Here is a 24743-nt window from a genome sequence, read left to right as displayed (position 1 = left end):
AGGTATACCGCGTTCCCATCACGGTAAACTCATCATCTACCTGTCCCCGCCACGGTAAAATTATCGATGGAAGAGTATCGTATACAAGCGGGAGTTATCTCCCCGAATGACAAATAAATTGCATGTTTCTTTATATTTAATGACGATATTTAACCAGATTTTGACAGAGATTATAATCGAAATACTTGGAGTCTTTTTTACTAATTTTTTTTATTTCATAGCTATTAAATAAATTATAAAAGTATTTAATTTAATGCTTGTGCAGCAACTGCAAATAATAGATTTTCGAATCCATTATCATATTTTAAAAAAGGTCGTTAGATTAAAAATTATCATGAAATGATTTTAATTGCCAATAAAATTATGAATGTGACTGTACGCAGTGGGATTGTGTTTTCTTAACAATTAATTGGTCCGCCTACATTTGTATTGTTTGCTGTTGTAGTCCATGCGTGTCAACTAATGATGAGCAAGTGATTAAAAATTAGGGCTTCCTATAAAATTACCAACCCAGTATTTTTAGCACGTTCCGTTCATTTCTTACAACGTCTTCTATGTTTTTTGTGAATTCACGTTCTAGTGAATTTGTGTTGCGTTACTTTAGGTACATGTATGGCTCGTCGTTTGTCATTGCGTGAGGATTCCCACTTTCTAGTGCGTTACGTTTGCGACGACAATCTTTAAGTGTGAAGCCGTGTGTTCTACAAGACTCAGTCTGACTTGAATATTCAGTGTGGAAATGAGTATGACGTTCAGTGGGGCCGGCCTGAGGAAGTCAATCGAGCTGTGGTCTTGCATACTGGAAGTGAGCAGGACATGAGGGCCATGCTGCGAGAAATGGAAGATACCGAGTGTCTACCAGCCTCTCCTTTCTCATCAACTTCTTTGCCACCTTCGAATACGCCCCATTGTAATGCAAAAAATCAAATTAACGTGTATCTCTCTGAATTGAATTATAAGAAATAGAGAGTAAGGAGCCTTAGAGATACCCAGAGTTGCATAAAATTATGAAATCGAAAGATATTGTGGGTATCCCTTGCCATGTTGTCGTGAAGGTGTACCAGCTACCCGCCGTGACGGAGGTTAGCGTTCGCTCGCGACCGAGCCCCTCTTTCTCTCTCTCTCTCTCTCTTAACAGAATAACTAGATAAATTTTTTTGATAAGGAAATGTTGTTAAACCGTTCTTATGTTCTTACACATTTCAAAGAAATTAAGAACATGTTTTGGAAGTTTTGCTGTTGATATTTCATGCCGATAAAAAACATTTAAACATTTCAGTAAATGTATTGATATCATTTTATGTGTGCATGTACATGTTATCTTATTGAAAGCTACTACAAATATGTAAACCCGTTTCCTGTTATCGTAACCTTACCCCCCCCCCCAATGTATGTAAAGTGAAGTGGATCATTCGTATTATGTTCAGGCCAGGGTTAAAGGTCATGAATATTTAATGATAGTAGCATGTGTTTAGTGAATAAGAATCATTACTAAAAAAGTAAGTAAAGGGTGTAAACTGTCAGATATTTTTTGATTATTATATAAATGGGAGATTTGATATTGTATCATGGTTTTCTATTGTAATATGGTGGAATGGAGTTGATACATGATTTTGTTACGTATTTCAGGTGGAGGCGTCGGCCATGAAACTTGGCTCCACCTCTAAGAACGTGGGATTGGCGATGGCTCAGCTACTGACGGCTGCCTCACAGGTAAACACAGATAAATGTATAATGGAGACAGAAATTTTGTAGAATATATAGAGCATTTCATATATTCTGGTAATAGATGATCGTTGTAAAAAAATAAGACATCACAAAAAATATGCTACGCAAAAATTGAAACAAAATCACTGATGCAAATGAAAAAGTAACGTATTTACCCCCATTTTTGTAATTTTTGTGATATAAGAAAAAACGGAGTGAACAGTATAATATATATATATGACATGATTTCATTCTGTTGTGACTTTTCTTCACACATTCTTCCCTGTGGTCATTTCTCAGGGAATTGGATTTTATTTATCTATATATTTATCTATATAATATATTTCCACTATATGGTGATTTTTCAGGGCAATGAGAATTACGTGGGTGTAGCAGCCAGGGACACCGCGAACGCCCTCCGCGTGCTGACAGAAGCCACGCGCTGTGTCGCCTCAACCTCAGAAAACATCAAGGTCAGACGGCAAGTGATCGGCAGCGCCCGTGACGTCATCGACAAGTCAGCGCATCTACTGGAGGAGACGAAGTGAGCCATGAACGACCCAGAAAACCCTGAGAACCAGGCTAGACTTAACCAGGTGGCCAAGGCTGTGTCAGGTGCGCTCAACAACTGTGTGAACGCCCTGCCTGGACAGAGAGACGTGGATAACGCCATCAGACAGATCACAGACTCGAGCCAGGAGCTGGCGTCCACCAAGGTACGCAGATCTGTCTGTTCAGCAGACAAAGTCTATCTCAGAAATAGACAAAATTTAAGTCGGAAGCAGATTAGATCTCAGAATAAGTGGATTAAGAGTCAAATGGCATCCACCGAGATAGTTACATCTATCTTAGAAATAGACGAATAGGCAACCTTATGTCAGCAATACACAAGCTTCATCTCAAATTTTAACTTGGCTCATAAAAAACACCTTTTTAACAGAAATAGTTCTCATTCTTTCAGAATTAAATTACTTCATATATGCATAGAAATCCTTATCGCATAAAAAGTAATCTTAATAAATTTACTTCATCTATGCATCATTATTAGGAATTGATTTAATTTTTCATTCCTGTACATTGTAGTACCCGAGCACAGACCGCACGTTCCAGGAGATCCAGATCGAGATCAACAACGCCGCTGTCAATCTCAACCAGGCCGCCAGTGACATCGTCACCGCATCTCGTGGCACACCCAAACAACTCGCCGAGTCATCTCGCGAGTACAGCTCGTCTTACTCAGAGTTCATCAAATCTGGACTCACCATGGCAGGTCAGTGAGAGCGAGATTCCAACAAAATCAGATACTAAAAGTTTAAGGTTTGATCAAAACAGACGCGAGGCTTAAGGTTTGACATTACTGTAGAATATAGGTACCTGTGATTGATTTTGATTGGTCGGTTTCCAGGTCTGTCCAAGGATGGAGACACACAGAACCAGATTGTGGGCGGACTGAAGAACGTCTCCATGGTTTCAAGTAAACTGCTGCTGGCCGCCAAATCTGTGTCGGCCGATTCCAAGCTCTCCCAACACCAAGAATCTACTCTCGCAGGCCACCAGGTAGGCACTCAAATATTACCTTTATATAATCCAATATTACATTGAGTTACTCTACATAGTCTAATCCTTAAAGGGGCATGGTCACGATTTTGGTCAAAAATTTTTTTTTCTATTTAATAATTTACAATGCTTCAGTAAGGCAGTTTAAATAGGCAACCAAAATTTGAGTGTCATTCGTTGAGTTATAAGCGAGTTACAGAGCTTACAATACTTTGCCATGTAAACAAAGCTTCTGTTTACATTTTGAATGTTGAAGTGAAATTTCCAGTTTTAGACCTAAAATAAATGTATTAACCATTAGGAACTTTTAATTTATGCTTAGAATGAATAAGAAGATAGACAAATTAGCTTGAAAAAGATTTTTTTACAGGTAAATTGAACCTATGTAAACAAAGACATGGCCCGAGCCTTGTTTACATGACATAGAACTGTGAGTCCTGTATCTTGCTTATAACTCAATGACTGACTCTAAAATTTCATTTGATCATTAGAAATGCATTCCTGAAGCATTGTAAATAATAAAACAGAACAATAAAATTTGACCAAAATCGTGACCATGCCCCTTTTAATGTGTTTGAGTTTTATCTTTAACTTTTTAGCTCACCGAGCTGAAAGCTCAAGTGAGCTATTCTGATCACATTTTGTATGTCGTCCGTCTGTCTGTCTGTCCGTCTGTCTTTTTTCACATTTTCAACATCTTCTCAAGAACCACTGGGCCAATTTTAACCAAACTTGGCACAAAGCATCCTTAGCCTAAGGGGATTCAAAGTTGTGAAAATTAAGGACCACGCCCTTTTGCAAAGAGAAAATCTTCTTCTCATGAACCATAAGACCAGGAAAGCTGAAACTTAAGTGAAAGCATCCTCAGGTAGTATAAATTCAAATTTGAGAAAATCATGACCCCCGGGGGTAGGGTGGGGCCACAATGGGGGGTCGAAGTTTAACACATGAATATATAGAGTAAATCTTTAAAAATCTTCTTCTCATGAACCATTAGATCAGAAAAGCTGAAACTTGTGTGGAAGCATCCTCAGGTAGTGTAGATACAATGTTGTGAAAATCATGACCCCGGGGGTAGGATGGGGCCACAATGGGGGGGGGGGGGGTCAAACAAACTTTTACATAGGAATATATAGAGTAAATCTTTAAAAATCTTCTTCTCAGAAACTAATCAGCCAGGAAAGCTGAAACCTGTGTGAAAGCATCTTCAGGTAGTGTAGATACAAAGTTGTGAAAATTATGTCCCCCGGGGGTAGGATGGGGCCACAATGGGGGGTTGAAGTTTAACATAGGAATATATAGAGTTAATCTTTAAAAATCTTCTTCTCAGACACTAATCAGCCAGGAAAGCTAACACTTGTGTGGAAGCATCCTCAGGTAGTGTAGATACAAAGTTGTGAAAATCATGACCCCCGGGGGTAGGGTGGGGCCACAATGGGGGGTTGAAATTAAACATAGGAATATAAAGAGTAAATCTTTAAAAATCTTCTTCTCAGAAACTAATCAGCCAGATGATTCTTTATAATTGTTAAGACTTTGGCCCCAGGACTGATTTTATTATACCTATTGTTCCTCAGGTGAACAATGTGGCCCATGGGCCTCTTGTGTTAAGTTTATAGCCCCGGAGTCAATAATTATGTGTAGTTTTGTAAAGCATGAAATAATTAAATTGAGTAAGGATTTTAGGGGTTTTGTTTCAATTTCATTGTTTGATATTTTAAACTTTTACTACATTTTGTCTGATAGAGCGGTGACGGAGAGCATTAATCAGCTGATCAACGTCTGTACTGTGTCGGCTCCAGGACAGAAGGAGTGTGATAACGCCCTCAGACAGATACAGGTCAGTAACACCCTCCAATATGTATGTAGTTTATATAACCAAGGACAGAAGGAGTGTGATAACGCCCTCAGACAGATACAGGTCAGTAACACCCTCCAATGTGTATGTAGTTTATATAAACAAGGGCAGAAGGAGTGTGATAACACCCTCAGACAGATACAGGTCAGTAACACCCTCCAATGTGTATGTAGTATATATAACCAAGGGCAGAAGGAGTGTGATAACACCCTCAGACAGATACAGGTCAGTAACACCCTCCAATGTGTATGTAGTATATATAACCAAGGGCAGAAGGAGTGTGATAACACCCTCAGACAGATACAGGTCAGTAACACCCTCCAATGTGTATGTAGTTTATATATAACCAAGGGCAGAAGGAGTGTGATAACGCCCTCAGACAGATACAGGTCAGTAACACCCTCCAATGTGTATGTAGTATATATAACCAAGGGCAGAAGGAGTGTGATAACACCCTCAGACAGATACAGGTCAGTAACACCCTCCAATGTGTATGTAGTTTATATATAACCAAGGGCAGAAGGAGTGTGATAACACCCTCAGACAGATACAGGTCAGTAACACCCTCCAATGTGTATGTAGTTTATATATAACCAAGGGCAGAAGGAGTGTGATAACGCCCTCAGACAAATACAGGTCAGTAACACCCTCCAATGTGTATGTAGTTTATATATAACGAAGGGCAGAAGGAGTGTGATAATGCCCTCAGACAAATACAGGTCAGTAACACCCTCCAATATGTATGTAGTTTATATAACCAAGGGCAGAAGGAGTGTGATAACGCCCTCAGACAAATACAGGTCAGTAACACCCTCCAATGTGTATGTAGTTTATATAACCAAGGGCAGAAGGAGTGTGATAACGCCCTCAGACAGATACAGGTCAGTAACACCCTCCAATGTGTATGTAGTTTATATAACCAAGGGCAGAAGGAGTGTGATAATGCCCTCAGACAGATACAGGTCAGTAACACCCTCCAATGTGTATGTAGTTTATATAACCAAGGGCAGAAGGAGTGTGATAACACCCTCAGACAGATACAGGTCGAAACACCCTCCAATGTGTATGTAGTTTATATATAACCAAGGACAGAAGGAGTGTGATAACGCCCTCAGACAAATACAGGTCAGTAACACCCTCCAATGTGTATGTAGTTTATATATAACGAAGGGCAGAAGGAGTGTGATAATGCCCTCAGACAGATACAGGTCAGTAACACCCTCCAATGTGTATGTAATTTATATATAACCAAGGGCAGAAGGAGTGTGATAACGCCCTCAGACAGATACAGGTCAGTAACACCCTCCAATGTGTATGTAGTTTGTATATAACCAAGGGCAGAAGGAGTGTGATAACGCCCTCAGACAGATACAGGTCAGTAACACCCTCCAATGTGTATGTAGTTTGTATATAACCAAGGGCAGAAGGAGTGTGATAACGCCCTCAGACAGATACAGGTCAGTAACACCCTCCAATGTGTATGTAGTTTATATATAACCAAGGGCAGAAGGAGTGTGATAACGCCCTCAGACAAATACAGGTCAGTAACACCCTCCAATGTGTATGTAGTTTGTATATAACCAAGGGCAGAAGGAGTGTGATAACGCCCTCAGACAGATACAGGTCAGTAACACCCTCCAATGTGTATGTAGTTTGTATATAACCAAGGGCAGAAGGAGTGTGATAACGCCCTCAGACAGATACAGGTCAGTAACACCCTCCAATGTGTATGTAGTTTGTATATAACCAAGGGCAGAAGGAGTGTGATAACGCCCTCAGACAGATACAGGTCAGTAACACCCTCCAATGTGTATGTAGTTTGTATATAACCAAGGGCAGAAGGAGTGTGATAACGCCCTCAGACAGATACAGGTCAGTAACACCCTCCAATGTGTATGTAGTTTATATATAACCAAGAGCAGAAGGAGTGTGATAACGCCCTCAGACAGATACAGGTCAGTAACACCCTCCAATGTGTATGTAGTTTATATATAACCAAGGGCAGAAGGAGTGTGATAACGCCCTCAGACAGATACAGGTTAGTTACACCCTCCAATATGTATGTAGTATATATAACCAAGGACAGAAGGAGTGTGATAACGCCTTCAGACAGATTCAGGTCAGTAACACCCTCCAATGTGTATGTAGTTTATATATAACCAAGGGCAGAAGGAGTGTGATAACGCCCGCAGAATATTACTACGATAAGAGTGAGAAAGAAGTTGTAGAGTATGGCTTTATGACACTGTTGTAAGTATGATTCAGAAATCACTTAACTTATCCTTAAAAACCACCTTTTCATCCTTCTGATTTAACATTAGAAGAATTACTCCTTCATCCTCATAGCAAAATAATTATCTATAGAGGATTCCTCAGATTTATACTCCTCTTCCCCTCCAAACAGAAAGTGAAAATATTAAAGATATGTATTTTATTATAAAGATTTGAGTTGTGTAAGAATCTATGCTGTACAATGCTTCTCTATGCTCAGTATGCTGTATTTTTTTAATGCTGTAATGCTGTGTTGTTGTAGATGATGAAATCTATGCTGGAGAGTGCCAATGAGCCAGTGACCGACCTGTCATATTTCGAATGTCTGGACTCTGTCATGGAGAAATCTAAGGTAGGTAACTCATTCCTCGCCTGTATCACAATGTCTGTGGCGCGGAGAGTGAACTCTCAGAATGTATCTAAGAACAAGTCGCATGATGGCTGACTGTCGGAGTAGAAAGTGATGCTTTATCAGTGTTTGACTTTTTTGTGTAGAGAATGAATCTGTGAAAATCTCTTTGTCTTGTATATAGAATGAAGTTAAAGTTTGTTTTCATTCGTCTTCATGTTACTTACAAACCTTTGCAATAAAAATTCATATCTTTGTTAATGGCTGAATAATGTATAACTAGAATTTTCCCAAATCCTACTAGATTAATATTTAATTTTGTTTTTTTTAATTTAAATCTTTTAACATTTACAGCCATCTATATTTTGAATTATTTATGAATGCCAATATCTGATTGGCTAATCATTTCTAAACTTTTTTGAATGCTATTGACTGATTGGCTGATTGTAAATTAACTGTTTGTATAATACTGTTTTGAATGCTATCGACTGATTGGCTGATTTTGTGAGGATTTTATCACAGGGCCAAGTCTGGGTAAATCTCACCTTCTCTTGTATCTCTTCTATTTTTGTTGTACCCAGAAAGCTTATAACAGACATGCTCAACACCCCACCTCCACCCTCACCCCCACCCTCACAAAAAATCTTGGGTTGATCACATCGTTTTATATTTGCTCACAGAACACATAATCACACACTATCCTAACCTCTGAACTTCACTTGTATTTCAAATGAAACACCCAACCTTCTCAAATGAACTTAATGAAACTTCGAGTGAATGAAAAAACAGTCATTTTGAATGTACATGTCACAGTTGATGGGCCAGTAATTAGTGTAAGGTCGTTATATTGACAATGTACATGTCACAGTTTATGGGCCAGTAATTAGTTAAAGGTTGTTATATTGGCAATGTACATGTCACAGTTTATGGGCCAGTAATTAGTGTAAGGTCGTTATATTGGCAATGTACATGTCACAGTTGATGGGCCAGTAATTAGTGTAAGGTCGTTATATTGACAATGTACATGTCACAGTTGATGGGCCAGTAATTAGTGTAAGGTCGTTATATTGACAATGTACATGTCACAGTTGATGGGCCAGTAATTAGTGTAAGGTCGTTATATTGACAATGTACATGTCACAGTTGATGGGCCAGTAATTAGTGTAAGGTCGTTATATTGACAATGTACATGTCACAGTTGATGGGCCAGTTATTAGTGTAAGGTCGTTATATTGACAATGTACATGTCACAGTTGATGGGCCAGTAATTAGTGTAAGGTTGTTATATTGACAATGTTGAGCTTGTTCTGTGTTCCCACAAACTACAGGGTTTTTCAGGGTCAGGGTTCAGCCATGTGAAGGGGGGGGGGACTGGTGCTTTTTCAATTGTTATCTTGATTTAGACCTGTTTTCTATGAACTATTTATGGGGTTGAGGGTTTTTTTTTCCACTTTGTCTCTGTCAATTTCATCATCAGTTGCATGTTTGTTGTCATTTTTTTGTGTCAGCCTTTGTTGTTTTGATAATTGATTATAATCCCCCCCCCCAAAAAAAAAAAAAAAAAATTGTGGAAAGACTTCTATGTCATGTTTTGATAAAAAAAAAATATAGCTAGTGCTATATGCATACACATATGTGAAAATAGAAAAATAATCTTGTATATATTCATTAATTAGATAAGTAGAAAATAACCAAGCTAGTTACTGTACATGTACCTGGAAAAACTTTGTATTAAGCTTATTGTATATTTCTCTTGTTTATCTGTACTAAGTACATAGCTGGACAGCATACATGTGATATACAGAGAGAATTAACAGTGCAGCTATCATCTTACAAGTTCTAGATTGTTTGTTCTTCCTCTGGAAAAATTAAATGAAATATGTTGTTGGTTTAATTTTAAAATATCTTTAGAAACTTCATTTCATAGGATCTGAGGTTTCAAGGCATTGTAAATTCATGGCAAATTTCATTTTATAGTATGGGTTGCCTTTGTGATAATCAGATACTAATATGATCATATGTATTTTTTAAAATTCAGTTTCGGTAATTTTGCTAAAATAAGCAATTATAAAGAACAGATTTCTTCCCCAATGTAAAATCCCAGAACACAATATAGAGAAAGCATGTATGTATGTAAACATTACCCCCCCCCCCCCATCTGTTGTCTGTAAACATTATGTTGTGTGTTGTTTTTTGCATGTTCAAGCCTGAAAACTCATTACAACAGTGTCTTCTCAAATACTATATGATGGTCCCCTAATAAGTCTAACTGTCAATCAGAGAATTGGCCTTGATGTCAATCTGAGATCAGAAGTGAGCAAGTCTCTGGCCCTGAGCTTGGTCCCTCCACCTGTCTGTGCCTACTACATGTATTACTGGCCCTGAGCTTGGTCCCTCCACCTGTCTGTGCCTACTACATGTATTACAAATGTTTACAGCGAGTCTCTGGCCCTGAGCTTGGTCCCTCCACCTGTCTGTGCCTACTACATGTATTACAACTCTGACCCTGAGCTTGGTCCCTCCACCTGTCTGTGCCTACTACATGTATTACAAATGTTTACAACTCCCCTCTCCTTGGTATTGTTTTCAATATGAAAAAATTCAGTCAAATTGAGGCTTTAAATGTGAATTACATTTTTGCATGCATGTAATATTTTGCTTTATTTTGATGATATTGATCTCCTTAATGTTGACCAGGATATGTGTTGATGGTATTGATCTCCTATAAGTTGACCAGTATATGTGTTGATGGTATTGATCTCCTAGAAAATGACCTGTATATGTGTTGATGGTATTGATCTCCTAGAAGTTGACCAGTATATGTGTTGATGGTATTGAGCTCCTACAAGTTGACCAGTATATGTGTTGATGGTATTGATCTCCTACAAGTTGACCAGTATATGTGTTGATGGTAATGATCTCCGTCAAGTTCACCAGTATATATGTTGATGGTATTGATCTCCTACAAGTTGACCAGTATATGTGTTGATGGTATTGATCTCCTACAAGTTGACCAGTATATGTGTTGATGGTATTGATCTCCTATAAGTTGACCAGTATATGTGTTGATGGTATTGATCTCCTACAAGTTGACCAGTATAATTATGTGTTGATGGTATTGATCTCCTATAAGTTGACCAGTATATGTGTTGATGGTATTGATCTCCTATAAGTTGACCAGTATATGTGTTGATGGTATTGATCTCCTATAAGTTGACCAGTATATGTGTTGATGGTATTGATCTCCTATAAGTTGACCAGTATATGTGTTGATGGTATTGATCTCCTATAAGTTGACCAGTATATGTGTTGATGGTATTGATCTCCTATAAGTTGACCAGTATATGTGTTGATGGTATTGATTTCCTATAAGTTGACCAGTATATGTGTTGATGATATTGATCTCCTATAAGTTAACCAGTATATGTGTTGATGATATTGATCTCCTATAAGTTGACCAGTATATGTATTAATGATATTGATCTCCTATAAGTTGACCAGTATATGTATTGATGATGTGTTTGATGAATCATTAAGCCAACTGTATCACTCATAAATTATACTGACATTATACCTGTCATACCACTTCAGATTTAATAATATTTTGAATGGTTAGTTAATATCTGGATCAGTTAATTAGTTAATTACTGGATTAACTAACTGGCCCCTCTGTCTGTCCTGCAGCTGTTGGGAGACTTTATGACTGGGATCACGAACCATGCCAAGAAGGGCGACCTGGAAAACTTCTGTGACTCCGTGGGGAATGTAAAATACATATAGAGGTACCGAGGAACTGTCTGTAGAGAAGGACCGTCTTTAAACTCTCTGAAGAGAGGGAGCGCAGCTGATGGAGTGCCAGATCTTCCTAATATGTATGATGAATGAATAATAGCATTTGTTTTTCCTTTAAATTACAGGTGGCCTACCTTGTGGGCATTGCTGATGGAGCGTCAGAGCCCTGAAGGCCCGGGCTGGTGGACCAGTCCCAGTTTGCCTGGGCTAACCAAGCCATACAGATGGCGTGTCAGAACCTGGTTAACCCGGCCAGCTCCCAGCAACAGGTACGTCGTTAATCAGTGGTTCATTAGTGGAGGACTAATGACTTACTAATGGACCTGTATAGAGCCTGGTCAATCAATCCCTGTAGGAGTTTATACAGATCCAATGTTGGACCAGTCAGACTGCGATACATGGCATCAATTCTCAAACCTCTATATTGCCCCCTGAATGAGCTTATTGAGCCAACTGGTGATAACATCATTATTGCCCCTCTTTGAATGAGCTTATTGAGCCGACTGGTGATAACATCATTATTGCCCCTCTTTGAATGAGCTTTTTGAGCCGACTGGTGATAACATCATTATTGCCCCTCTTTGAATGAGCTTATTGAGCCGACTGGTGATAACATCATTATTGCCCCTCTTTGAATGAGCTTATGTTGTATTAGAATTTATTTCATAATTCCCAATAACCGCAAAGTTCAGGAAAAAATATAAGCAAACGTTTTTACGTGAATGTTTAAGATTTAAATTTTCAGTGAAATGGAAGGTAATTTTCAAAGATAATTTCATTTTATTCTTAACAAATCGGGTTATAAGACATCATTTTTTGCAAAAAGAATTAAGTTTTTAGACAAACTGACTGCTTGTAGCAGAACCTGTCTGAGTTACATGTATCTCAATGAAGTATCTCCTTATATATCCTGCTATAGGAGCTGTTTGATTACAGACTAACTGCCTTTGAGCTGTAACTCTGTATTCTGTGGCTAACGTAGCCTGGCTTCTAGCAGATCAATGATGCTCCATGATATATAACAGGATTTAAAGCAGTGTACTTTTATCAAGACCAACTCACTCAGAAGCCATACAGCATAATTTACCCCTTCTCCTCCTCTCAAGAATTTATTGCTGTAAATAAATCATTTGCTTTTTTAACATCAAAGAAACTATATGATTTGTTTGTGCATTGATTTATTAATATACAATTGGAAAGCCCCCTTTTAGAATTGGTGAAATCAAATCATAGCACGATGTTCTGTCCTCATTTGTTGGTTATTTTGATTTATTTCAGTAATCAAAGTAAATTAAGGTCTTCCCGTTTTCAACGGAAGACCTTGTACTGATTCTGTTGATAATTCTTTTTATTCTTTTTTTTCTTCTAGACGTTTTTTAAAACTCCAATATCTTGCTTGTTTGTTGTCCTATAAAGTCCAAATTTTCAGGGCTAATTGGTAATTACTATTTCTCAATATCTACGGAAAATCGTTGAAATCAACACTTCCAGTACCGAGTTATTACCCTTTTTAAAGAAAATATAGGCATTCTTGTGCACGCATAGGCTCAGAAACCGTCCATAGCATGTGTTTCAAAGTCATAAATCTTGAAAATAGAAACTTTCAACGTTGTCCTCCGACTTTTGTTTTTACGATTTTCCTCATGTAAAGTATCCAAAAAGTTGTTGAAATTTTATGTTTTAAAAATGCTGATTTTTTGTGTTGTTTTTGATTCGTAACTTTTTAGTTTGAAATATTTTCTTAACAGATATAGAACAAAAAATGTGCAAAATGTCAAGAACTTTCATTTTACATCATTAAAAAAGTCCTAAATTTCAGATGCTGGAGGAGGTTAAGGTTGTTGGACCAGGTTAAAGTTTTTGTTGCAGGTGCCCTTTGATAGCAATATCTAAGTTACTGCAGGTCCGTACTTCACCAAACTTGCATGGATGGTGTGCCTTATGATACTGATGCACCAGACAGGCTTGAGTGCTGAATCTGAGCTATAGGTTTTGGATGCTGGAGGAGGTTAAGGTTTTTGGAGCTGGTTAAAGTGTTTGAAACAGGTGCCCTCTGATGATTATATCTTAGTTACTACTTGTTCTAACTTCACCAGACTTCCATGAATGGTGCGTCTTATGATACTGATGCACCTGACAGGTTTGAATGCTGAGTATGAGCCATAGGTTTCAGATGCTGGATATGGTTAAGTTTTTTGGAACAGGTCACATGTTTAATAGATAATAGTACTTTTTCAAACTTGCATAGTTGATTAAACTGTAGTATGAATGAATCACAGAGGAAGCTTCAGATGCAGAGCTTGATCTCCATTATCAAGGATGCTAAAAAATATATCTTAGTTATTACAGGTCCTAACTTCACCAAACTTGAATGGATGGTGTGTCTTATGATACAGATGCACCTGAAAGGCATGGATGTTGAATCTGAGCCATAGGTTGCGGATGCTGGAGCAGGTTAAGGTTTTAATTGCTAGTGCCCTCTGATGATGATATCTTAGTTATTACTGGTCTGAACTTCACCAAACTTGCATGGAGATAGTCTTATGTATACTAATGCACCTGACAGGCTTGAATGCTGAATCTGAGCCATAGGTTTCGGATGCTGGATGAGGTTTAGTTTTTTTGGAACAGGTCACATGTTTTATAAATGATAGCTTGCATATTTGATTTAACTATATTATAAATGAAACGCAGAGGTTGCTTCAGATGCAGAGCCTGATCTCCATTATCAAGGATGCTAAAGAAATCTCCTACCTCACTCAAACCTGCTCGATAGATAGATGTGTTTGTTGATAAATGATATAACATGATTCCTATGATATAGTATTGTATGGTATGAAACAATATTGTTTAATATGATACAATATAATATCATACTGTGGAATCATTTAAATTCGAGGGGGCCAATTTTCGTGGATTGTGAATTTTTTGCTTATTCTTGTGGATGTGATTGAGTGGATTTGCCAGTTTTCAGTTTCAGTAACAAAAGATAACTCGTTCTAAATTTGTTTTCGTTGAGGATGTAAATTCATGGGGAAAGGCTACCCACGAATACCACGAAAATTGAGCCACCACGAATTCTAATGATTCTACAGTATGTAATATTATAAAAAGTTATATGATACGATATGATATTGTATAAATTTTTTTGATATTTTATGTTATGATATTGTATCATGATATCATCATGTATAGTATTGTATATTATGATACAATATTGTATAATATTATATTGTATTATTAATTTATTATATTATCACATGATACTATTACATAAGATATTGCAAAATATAATATTGTATCATATGATACAATATGTATAGTATAATATTGTATTATATTATATTTTACTTTATCAAATAATATTGTATCATTTGATATGATACAATGTTGTATCAAATAATATTGTATCATATGAAACAATATCATATTATGTATCAAAAATTATACAGTATCATACAATATCATACTATATTGTACAATATAATATCATATGTTTCAATGTTATGATGTATTATTTAATATGATATTGTAATATAATACCATATTGTTTTATATATTATGATATTGTATTAACACAATACAATGTCATATCATACATTACAATATCATATCTCATCATTGTTTATTATGGTATTTTATTGTATTATATGATATATTTTGTAAATATGATAGGATGCAATATTTGATTTTATATTATTGTATTGATTAACATATGAACATATGATTATCATACAATTTTTTAACAGATGATATACGATATTGTTTCAAAACAGAATCCATGAATATCCAAGATCATAAAGTATGATTTTCATTTAATATGATAAAGGTGGTCTCATAAAGGTGAAGTCTCATAAGGGTGATGTCTCGTCTCGATGAGCTTTGTAATCTGTGATTACCTATGTTTATATGTATTATTGACAATCCTTTAAAAACGAAAAAGAGAAAATATGTATATTCTTTTCTTATCTAGCGAAAAACATTATGGATAAAAAAAATGATATACTTCTGTGTAACACATTTTAGTCATTATCTTGCGAGCATTTCAAATATCCCTGGGTTCTGAGCTGTGTGTACATTTACGTAACATATCTCTCGGGAAGATCGGTCGCGGCTGGACTAGCTAGCGGTCAGTGCTTACCTAATACACAAGAGTTGCGTCTTGCGTACATGGGTTTATTTAGCCACAAATACAGAATTTTTTCAATTTTAGCCTTAAAAATTAAACTTAACATGTAAACTTATGCTTTTTTGCATCATATAATTGATATAAATTCGGGATATAAACAAGAGCTTTTCATGAATGCTACTGATATCAAATTACAACAAATAATCTATTTCACAACACAAGATGATATGTTTGTTTTAAATATCAAATACTACATGTAGAATTTAAAACTTGTCTTTGTTTCCTTTTCCGCTTGATTTTTCTGTGTGTGTGTGTGTGTAGGGGTGAGGGGGGGGGGTATTCTAAGACAACAATTCGCTTGAAAACGGCAACATGAGATTTATATCAAAAATGAAAACAAACTAATCAATGAATCATTTTTTAATAGATGCGTATACATGTATATGAGTTTTGTTTTTTTATCTGTACATAAGCACTAAAAATTGTCATTAAACTGCACGCATTTACCCATCCAACTCGGGATCATGCGAGAGTGGAAACATAAATTATTATCTACACATAAGATCCGTACGCTTCAATGTGAATAGATTCATCGTGCTAACATAAGTTCAAGTTCTTTAGACAAGAGACAAATAGATCTAATAGGTTGAACAATATATAACTTGAGTTTTGACGTTCTCGAATTTTCAATGGCACAGAATGTAAAGATCGATTAATTATATAAAATATCGTCTAGCTAGCTTTGATGAAGCAAGAATTTTGATTTTGTTCAAACAAACACGTAATAAAACTATTTTTCCACCTTTACTCGTAATATTGTATTTTTTCTCGACATTTTGTCGCATCTATAGTCATTTGTTTCCATAAGCTGCGTATAGCCGGTCTGTATAGCTTTTCTGTATGTAGTTTGTGTGTGTGCGCGCGATACTTCGAAATTTTAAACCTGTGTCATTTTAGTGGCCATCGATCCTCTCCCGTGTAAATACGTATGTAAAGTTTGTCCTTTCAAACTGAGTTATATGGGAATCTTGAATGTCAAATTTTAATATATAAGATATTTTGAATTTCAAATTCAAAAGAAATTTTGTTTTGCTTTTTACACAACTTTTAGTGTTTTAATTAGTTAATTACTTTAAAATTGTTTAGGTAAGGCTTTCTATTAATTAGCGATGAATCAAAAGATGCAATCATTTTCTGCAAGGATCCTCGCTGAACTTTTCGTAAACAATTATTATGTAACCATGTTGAGTCATTTGGCCTACGATGTTCCCTGTGCTTCAACAGTAGCGACCAACCGTTATGTAATACCCATACCCTAACCCAGATAGCTTTTTAACCTGTATTCCCCAAAGCCGCAGTGAACTCTGCCATTCTAATTTACTTTAGGCCAAAATTGTAATATACGCATGCGTTTAATCAATCAATGCTGTAGATAAAATTCTATGTAGTTGTATGAAACAACTCAAATTAATACAAAAAAATCATTCTGAGACGAAATTCATGTAATTTCTATTAAGAAAAGTAATATTTAAAATCACTTTTACCTGGAAACATGTACTCATGCTCTGATTTCATTAAATAATAATAAAATGATATTTTATGGTATAATGAAGCATTAAAAAATTGATAACAGTATTTCTATTTAACATTATTTGAGTGCACATGGGCTTTTACATCAGCTCGATACATTCAAATGCATCTCTTAAACTGCACGTTTATGTATGATATTCTTACTTACGGTAAATGCTATGATAAATACATATCATATAAACTGAAAGAAATAAAAATTGTTAATTGTTCTGTACCCATTTCATACGCGAATCAAGAATTTTTTTCAGAGAGTTATCCACGGCATGCAATCCAAGAATGCGTGACACGTGTTTGTAATGCAATGCGTAAATTGGAGCTGTTGTATATCATCGCCCCTTATTGTGTAATATTGCGAGGGGTTCGAGTGATCATGTGTGCGAGTTATCTAGCGATCTAATGTGGTATTCAGGCGCCATCTAGCGGAGATAAAGATTCTGAGACAGATTGAAGTCTGAAACGCCAAACAATTTTACAACGGTCAATCGTGATAAAAATTGATGATATAACAGAAATATCGTCGGCCAAGTGTTGATTAATTTTTACGGATCTTTTTTCAAAATATATATTTTAATGATTTTTACCCAAAATACGCCCATTGTGATCCTGAAAAGGCCGGTCCTTTGGGTAATTTTATTTCCAATTGATTAAGGGCGTTAATGTGTAAATAATATCAAAATTTTAGAGAATTCTGTACGTAAATAAATTTATAAGAGCTTAAATTCTCTTTGAAAATTTATTTCATTTTATCTCATTTGTATGCAGATTTATCTATTTTTGATAAATAAGCAAGTGTAACATAAAAAATTTTGTTTTGAAATAATAATTCCTTTTTTTTACATAGGATATAAGTCAAAAAATTATTTTGTGAAATTCTAATTTCAGGCTTATGCTTATATTCTTTATGTATGAAAAAGCGCCATTTTCCGCAATCGGTTCTATTTTTAGCAATGACCCTAGCTTTTATAATACCGATGGACCACCCAACAGGGTAAAATTTGATGAGAACATATCCTCAGATACATGTTTGAAAAATATGAAAAAATTCTGTACGCATTTTGTTTATCTAGTGGGGTATGGACCATTACCTTAAATAATGCAGTGATTAAATTGCATCATAATGACCCAACATGCAAAAATCGGCTCTTTATCCTGCATTTAATGCAACAAGCTAATATTTTAAGTGGGTACAAATAACACGGTCAGTGACAGATAGCAGAGAATCACTTTTGTTCTCTCTATTCCCATTTTACTTTAAACAGAATTCCATATCTTTGCAAGAAACAATTTTAGTGTCCGTTCTATGTCCTGTTTGTGGAAATAGAACTGACCCGTAGCTTGAAACAATGGAATTGCGTTCATATTTATTAAAGAAATAAACTACCCAGAGGGCAAAATCCAGACACCTTACAAAACCCTTGGCTTTCTATGATGAGAATTATTAAAGGTATAAATGCCGTTTGAAATGAAAATTTTAAAAGAAATAAATGTTTGCGTTTTCTATTTAGCCACAAATGTTATACACTTTCTGCAAATTATACTGTTTAAATCAAACGCATTTAAAAGTATTAAATATAGATTCTAATTAAGGAGGCCGATTTGGGGTTTTTTTGCGGAAAAACTAAAATAGCATAACTCTTTATTTTTTAACCATATGTAATTTAAACCAACTCTAGTTTATTTGCGAAGGTTCATGAAAATCGACCTTCTGGTTCTTTTTAGGGGCCATCTCAAAATAGAGGTACATTTACTATAGAAATTTATAGGAAACTGCATTTTCCGCACATCAAAGCAGTTTTAAAAAAATACTACAATAGCTTTTTTTCTCAAATTGTTATATATGATTAGTAATAGCTTTTCCTACCTTATATGTAAAAAACACAAAATTCTACCGTCTGGTTTTTAGTAGGGGCCATCTCAAAATATTAAAATGCACCAAATTTTGCTATATATTTGGATCATCACAAATGATGATTGGTATAATGGATTCATTCCAAAAATGAGGAAAATGTCCTCGAGGATAGCAATATTCTCTATATAAAATTTCAACAGCGAACAATTTTTACTTTTTCTTTTATGCTATTTTTTATAACGTACTCCTACAAAGCTTCATTTTATCATAACGTCATAAAAGCGCAATGGCAACGCCCCCCTACCGCACAACGTAAAAATCGTGTTAAAAATAAAAATTTCTCTTAACAATCTAAATATTTTTATCTGTATTTTGTTTATTGTGTTCAATTTTATTAATGATATCGAAAAAAAAATCATAAGAAGTATAAATCAACTGTATTATATTAGAATGCGCAAAAAACATGCGCAATGCAAACTAAAGTCGTCCTCCTTAATTCATTCGGTCGGTGAACGACCATTTTGAAATATTCAAAAGCACGTGATGTGACAAGCTTATTTTAGAACGTACACAAGATATCGACGCAAAAGCGTGGTTGGTCTGTAGGCAGTGGAATAACGCGTCCAAAGAGAAAAGAAAGAAACAGTTTGACAGGGAACGTTGTAAAATTAGGGTATATATTGAAGAACACATCGAGCGACGTCATTCTTAAGGTGGAATAACACAGCGGGAAAAAGTAACTTAAAGTAACAGGATTTTTTTGATAATGAAAGATATAATGATAAATAAATTGTACAGATGTCAAATAAGCGAAAAATTTGAAGATTGGATATAAAAAATAATTATTCCAGTAAGTAACAACAAAAACCCCTGAGGGATTTGAACGCAGGATGTGCGGATCACAAGTCCGACACTTTATCCACTCGGTTATGGAGTAGGAAACATGTTTAAGTCCACAAAATCCTTTTCATAAAACGAAATGTCGTTTCGATCAGTGTCAGCCATTTTTGTGATACTGTGTTATTCCACCTTAACTATGAGCTTGTCGGGTTCATGCTAAAGACGGGTGGGTCACACAGCGGTGTGTTCTCTTTTTTAAATAAGATATATTTATTCATAAAGGAAAAAAGGTTATATGCATGGTATGATATTCATTGTCTGATTATGATAAAACTTGTATAGGTTATTATACAGAAACGTTTAAAAAATCTAAAAATTGTATCTGTTTTGAGTCGAGTGACCCCAGAAGGGATAATTTTGACTTGCTATTTTATAATTATATATGTTGTTAAATGCATGAAAATAATGATTTATTGCAAAAGAGCTCTCATCAATTGTCATCGACACCGATACGCATCCATCCTCATAAAATGCAGATGACAATATCTGATATTGTTTTCCTGTTAACAGCACAAAAACCCCAAACAATTGTAAACAAACCTGTCTTATTACTTCGTCCTGTATGCTGCTCTTCTGAACTATTATTCCCGCGCACATGCGCAAATGTACTTCAAACATTAATCGTTTATGGATGCGCATAGGTAAATCGCCATTATTCATTTCAAACATTTTCTATCGAATTCTTTTTTATGTACTTAGGCAAGCTGACAAAATTTGGGTTTGGCTTTCAACATCACAAACAATGGCGTTAAAACGGCAAATATTTACCTTCATTCATTAATATGTTTTATGATTAATGCGGGTTATGTATTTTCAGCAGTGTCACTACCTTCATATCCCTTATGAATCACCAAAGAATGGATTTTAATCTAAAATAAAATACTTATTAACTAGAGCAAAGCTCGTTGCAAAGCAACGAGTGGGTCTTCCGTTAATGTCGAGAGAAAAGCGATAACTACCTGTAAGAAGCAGAGTTCTTAAGCCAAGAACAACAGTAACTAAAACAATAAGAAAAAAATTCGAATAATTCTTGGTACGACTTAACCAAATCCGAATGATTTTAAGTACAACTTAACAAAAACCTTTCCAAATTCAAGAATGTCTTAACAAATTAAACCCGAATGTGTTCATGTACGACTTGACACGATTATTTTTGGTACGAATTATTTTTTAAACCAAGAATGCGGAATTATAATTTCCGATAAAAATCAAATTTTAAACCCAAATTTCTCTGTAATGCATGGTCCGATTTTAAAACAAATTTCAGCGTTAGATTAAGTTTAAAAAGTTCTTTGTTTTTGTTAAATGAAAAATATCATATTATCGCTTATAAAAAAGTTATTATAAAAAGACTTACTAGCCCTTTAAGCCCCAAATTTGAGGGGCCAGCCCTTACTTCTTTATATCAAATAAAAGGTCTCGCAAATGTAAACATATTTTGTTCACATGTATTCACAAATTATTAAACGTTTTCGAGATATCTGCACAGCAGTGTTTTAGTGGCCGACCCTTTAACTCCTTATCGGGGCCACCAACAGTACATTTTTAATTGCCATATTGTTAAGAAGATTATTCTTAACATTTTGTGTTCTACATTGCTTTTCAAAATGTTTCTCCTTTTTCAGATATTAATGATAAAATTTTTGAACTTCTGGCCCCCTGAAACCCCTATTTACGTAATATATGACTTAGCCATGGTACTGTAAATATAAACAGCTGTACAGTGAACATTTGTGCTTCTATAATTAATAACAAATTTTTGTTCAGTAAAGAGTTATTGTAAGAAGATTTAAAAGCCGTATTGGCCCCTAATTTGAGGGGCCAGCCCCTTTTTCTTGATATCAAATTAAAGGTCTTGCAAATATAAACATATTTAGTTCACTAAGTGTTCACAAAGTGTTAACCGTTCTCGAGATATCTGTATAAATGTGTTTTAGGGGCCGACCCTTTAAATCCTTAGTGGGGCCATCATCAAAAAATTTAAGGTGGCATATTGTACAGAACATTATTTTGAGCAACTTTTGTTCTACATTGCTTTTCAAAATGTTTCTCCTTTTTCCGATATAAATGATCAAAGTTTTGAACTTGTGGCCCCTTGAAACCCCTAATTACGTAATAAATGACTAAGCTATGGTACTGTATAGATAAACAGTTGTACAATAAACATTTTTGCTTTTATGATTGATAACAAATTATTGTTCTGTAAAAGGTTATTGTAAGAAGACTTTAAAGCCCTATAGGCCCCCTATTTGAGGGGCCAGCCCCTTTTTCTTGATATCAAATTAAAGGTGTTGCAAAAATAAACATCTTTTGCATTACATTATTTCACAAAATATGTATACATCAAAAGATATTTCAGAAAATGTTCAAAAATTTTGTGGAAAAATTTGGTGCTTATTTTCAGGTTCAGGCGAGCTTCGAAGCCTTGCACAATTTTCATTAGTGAAGGCAATGGGGTACATCTACATACATTTATCTACAGTCCCTGAAAATTTCAAGCTTCTATCTTGATTTGTTTCGGAGGAGATGCGTGGACAAAATGACCCTTAAAAATTTACAAAATCGTCAATATCTGAAACCGGAAGTGACGTCATATGTTTAGATTTTAATAACCTCGAGTATTAACGATACCAAATAAGTTCTGAAAATTTCGTGGAAATCGGTTGAATAGTTGTTGAGATATAAGCCACAAAAAAAGTCAGAGGAAGAATAATAATAATGAAAAAGAATCCGAAGAAAAACAATAGGGTCTTCCGTTGGAAACGGAAGACCCTAATTACAATCAATTATTTCATGGGTACTGCTTGAAATACTTTAGTAACATTAAGAAATGCTATCCTGTACTTGTGGGTATATTTCTGTGTGATCTCAATGTTATTGCTATCAGTTAGCAAATTGACAAGGCACTTTATTGAAGGCAATCGTGCAGTGTACTAAAACAACTATTTTTTAAGTCCATGTACTCAGAAATGTGTTGCTTTTGGTTAATTTGTGCAATGACAAAAATTCCTAAACATAAGTATCAATAGGTTCGTCAAACCACAAATATTTTTATCTAAATGGGTCAATAATTGGCGGACATCGCTTTGTAATGAATTGATTTGTTTTAAAAAGAAAATAAAAAAAATAAACCGGAAAGTTTGTTTTGACTTTAAAATCTGGAGATTAAAAATTGGTCTCAATGGATGTAATTTGATTTTAGTAATCTATGAGAGCATGCCTAAGATTGTATAATCAAGTCTTGATTTCTTTAATAAAACAATAATTGAATTAATGATCATTATTCTTTAATATCTTTTAAATCCATGGAAAACTCTAATCACACTTAACAATCATATAAAGCATCTTTCAAATGATGATTTCTTTAAAACAAATTCATCCAAAAAGATTTTAAAATTTACTTTATTTAACCTTTTTTAACAGACAGCTTAATTTTGATTTTAAATTAAAAAATTCAAAAATCCTTTCATCCTCACACACGCCTATCAGCTTACAGTCTGGCATTCCAATTATTCGCGTCATCACAGGAAAACAGGTGTCGTATTACATCAAAACACCTTGTAATATGTAGGGCAGCCAGTCGGCTGTATCAACATTTAAAACATGATGCAGGGGGGGGGGGGGGAACTCGAGCGTGATTTGGTGAGAATTGCTAATAAACTGCATGAGTTATGTTTTTAATTTAGACATTGCTGGGCAAACAATCAACAATTTAAACTGAATTTTAAAATATATTAGATTGGAATCGGATACATTCTATGATCGGTATACAACTTGTGTGAATTTATACTTTTTATCTCTGCTAAAACAATACTTCTTTTTTCTAGAAAAAGAAAGTTTATTAAAATGGAGAGAGAGAAAGAGAGAGAGAAAGAGAAAGAGAGATAGATAATGTTTTTATATTTGTTTTATACTTTACTTCTTCACATTCATCTTATGTCAAACACATGTAAACAGATATACAGTACAACAATTCAGGGTGTGACACAGACTATACAGTAAACCAACCAATCAGGTGACGCCTCTATTGTCGGGTGTGAGATGTCAGCCATACAAAGTCTGCATACATTCAGGTACACCTGACTGCAGGTTTCATATGAATTATTACAGGCCAGATATTTTAATAATCTGACAAAAAATAAGATATTGATTATTATATGTAACTTTGATTTGGTTAAAAAAATCTTGTTTTAAAAAATGTGAACTTTAAATTGAAGTGAAGTCTTGTTTTGGTGGTGGTGGTGGTGGTGGTGGTGTGTGTGTGTGTGTGTGTGTGTGTGTGTGTGAGGGGGGGGGGGGGCTTTATGACGGTGGGGATATAGAAATAACGTTAAGTATATGAGAGAACATACTGTTTGTTCTCTTGATAGTTTTCTTGGTGTTCCAGTATTCCATTTTTTCTTTTTATTCCTTATAGACTACAGAGTTCTGCTTTTCGCGTGCTAAATCGGGTGTTAAGGGAAAAAACTACCATTCATAGCTTCCGAGAAGTAGAGCGGAACTACAGATTACATTAAACGACACAAGGAATATAGAAGTAAGTCACGACAAACTATGTACCATGTCAAACTATATAAGGAAGTCGATTAGATGTATCATATCACATTACACAATGCAGTCTATTAGAAGTACATGCCATTGAGTAGGTCACATAGACATGATACAGACACAAGTAACATTAAAGTAAGTCACTCCAAACTATATACCATGTCAAATTATATAAGGCAGTCTGTAAGACGTA

General features: G+C 35.3%; 2 pseudogenes; both read left to right on the top strand.

Moving 5' to 3' along the window:
* LOC128171876 (talin-1-like) overlaps positions 1-24743 on the top strand; it is a 97687-nt pseudogene that overhangs the window by 6997 nt on the left and 65947 nt on the right.
* The window catches only part of LOC128171440 (uncharacterized), a 95851-nt pseudogene that overhangs the window by 25518 nt on the left and 45590 nt on the right, over positions 1-24743 (top strand).

This window comes from Crassostrea angulata, chromosome 2, assembly GCF_025612915.1.
Source record: "Crassostrea angulata isolate pt1a10 chromosome 2, ASM2561291v2, whole genome shotgun sequence".
Taxonomy (NCBI): Eukaryota; Metazoa; Mollusca; class Bivalvia; order Ostreida; family Ostreidae; genus Magallana; species Magallana angulata.
Note: the sequence above shows the minus strand (reverse complement) of the source record. Positions and strands in the feature narration are given on the sequence as shown.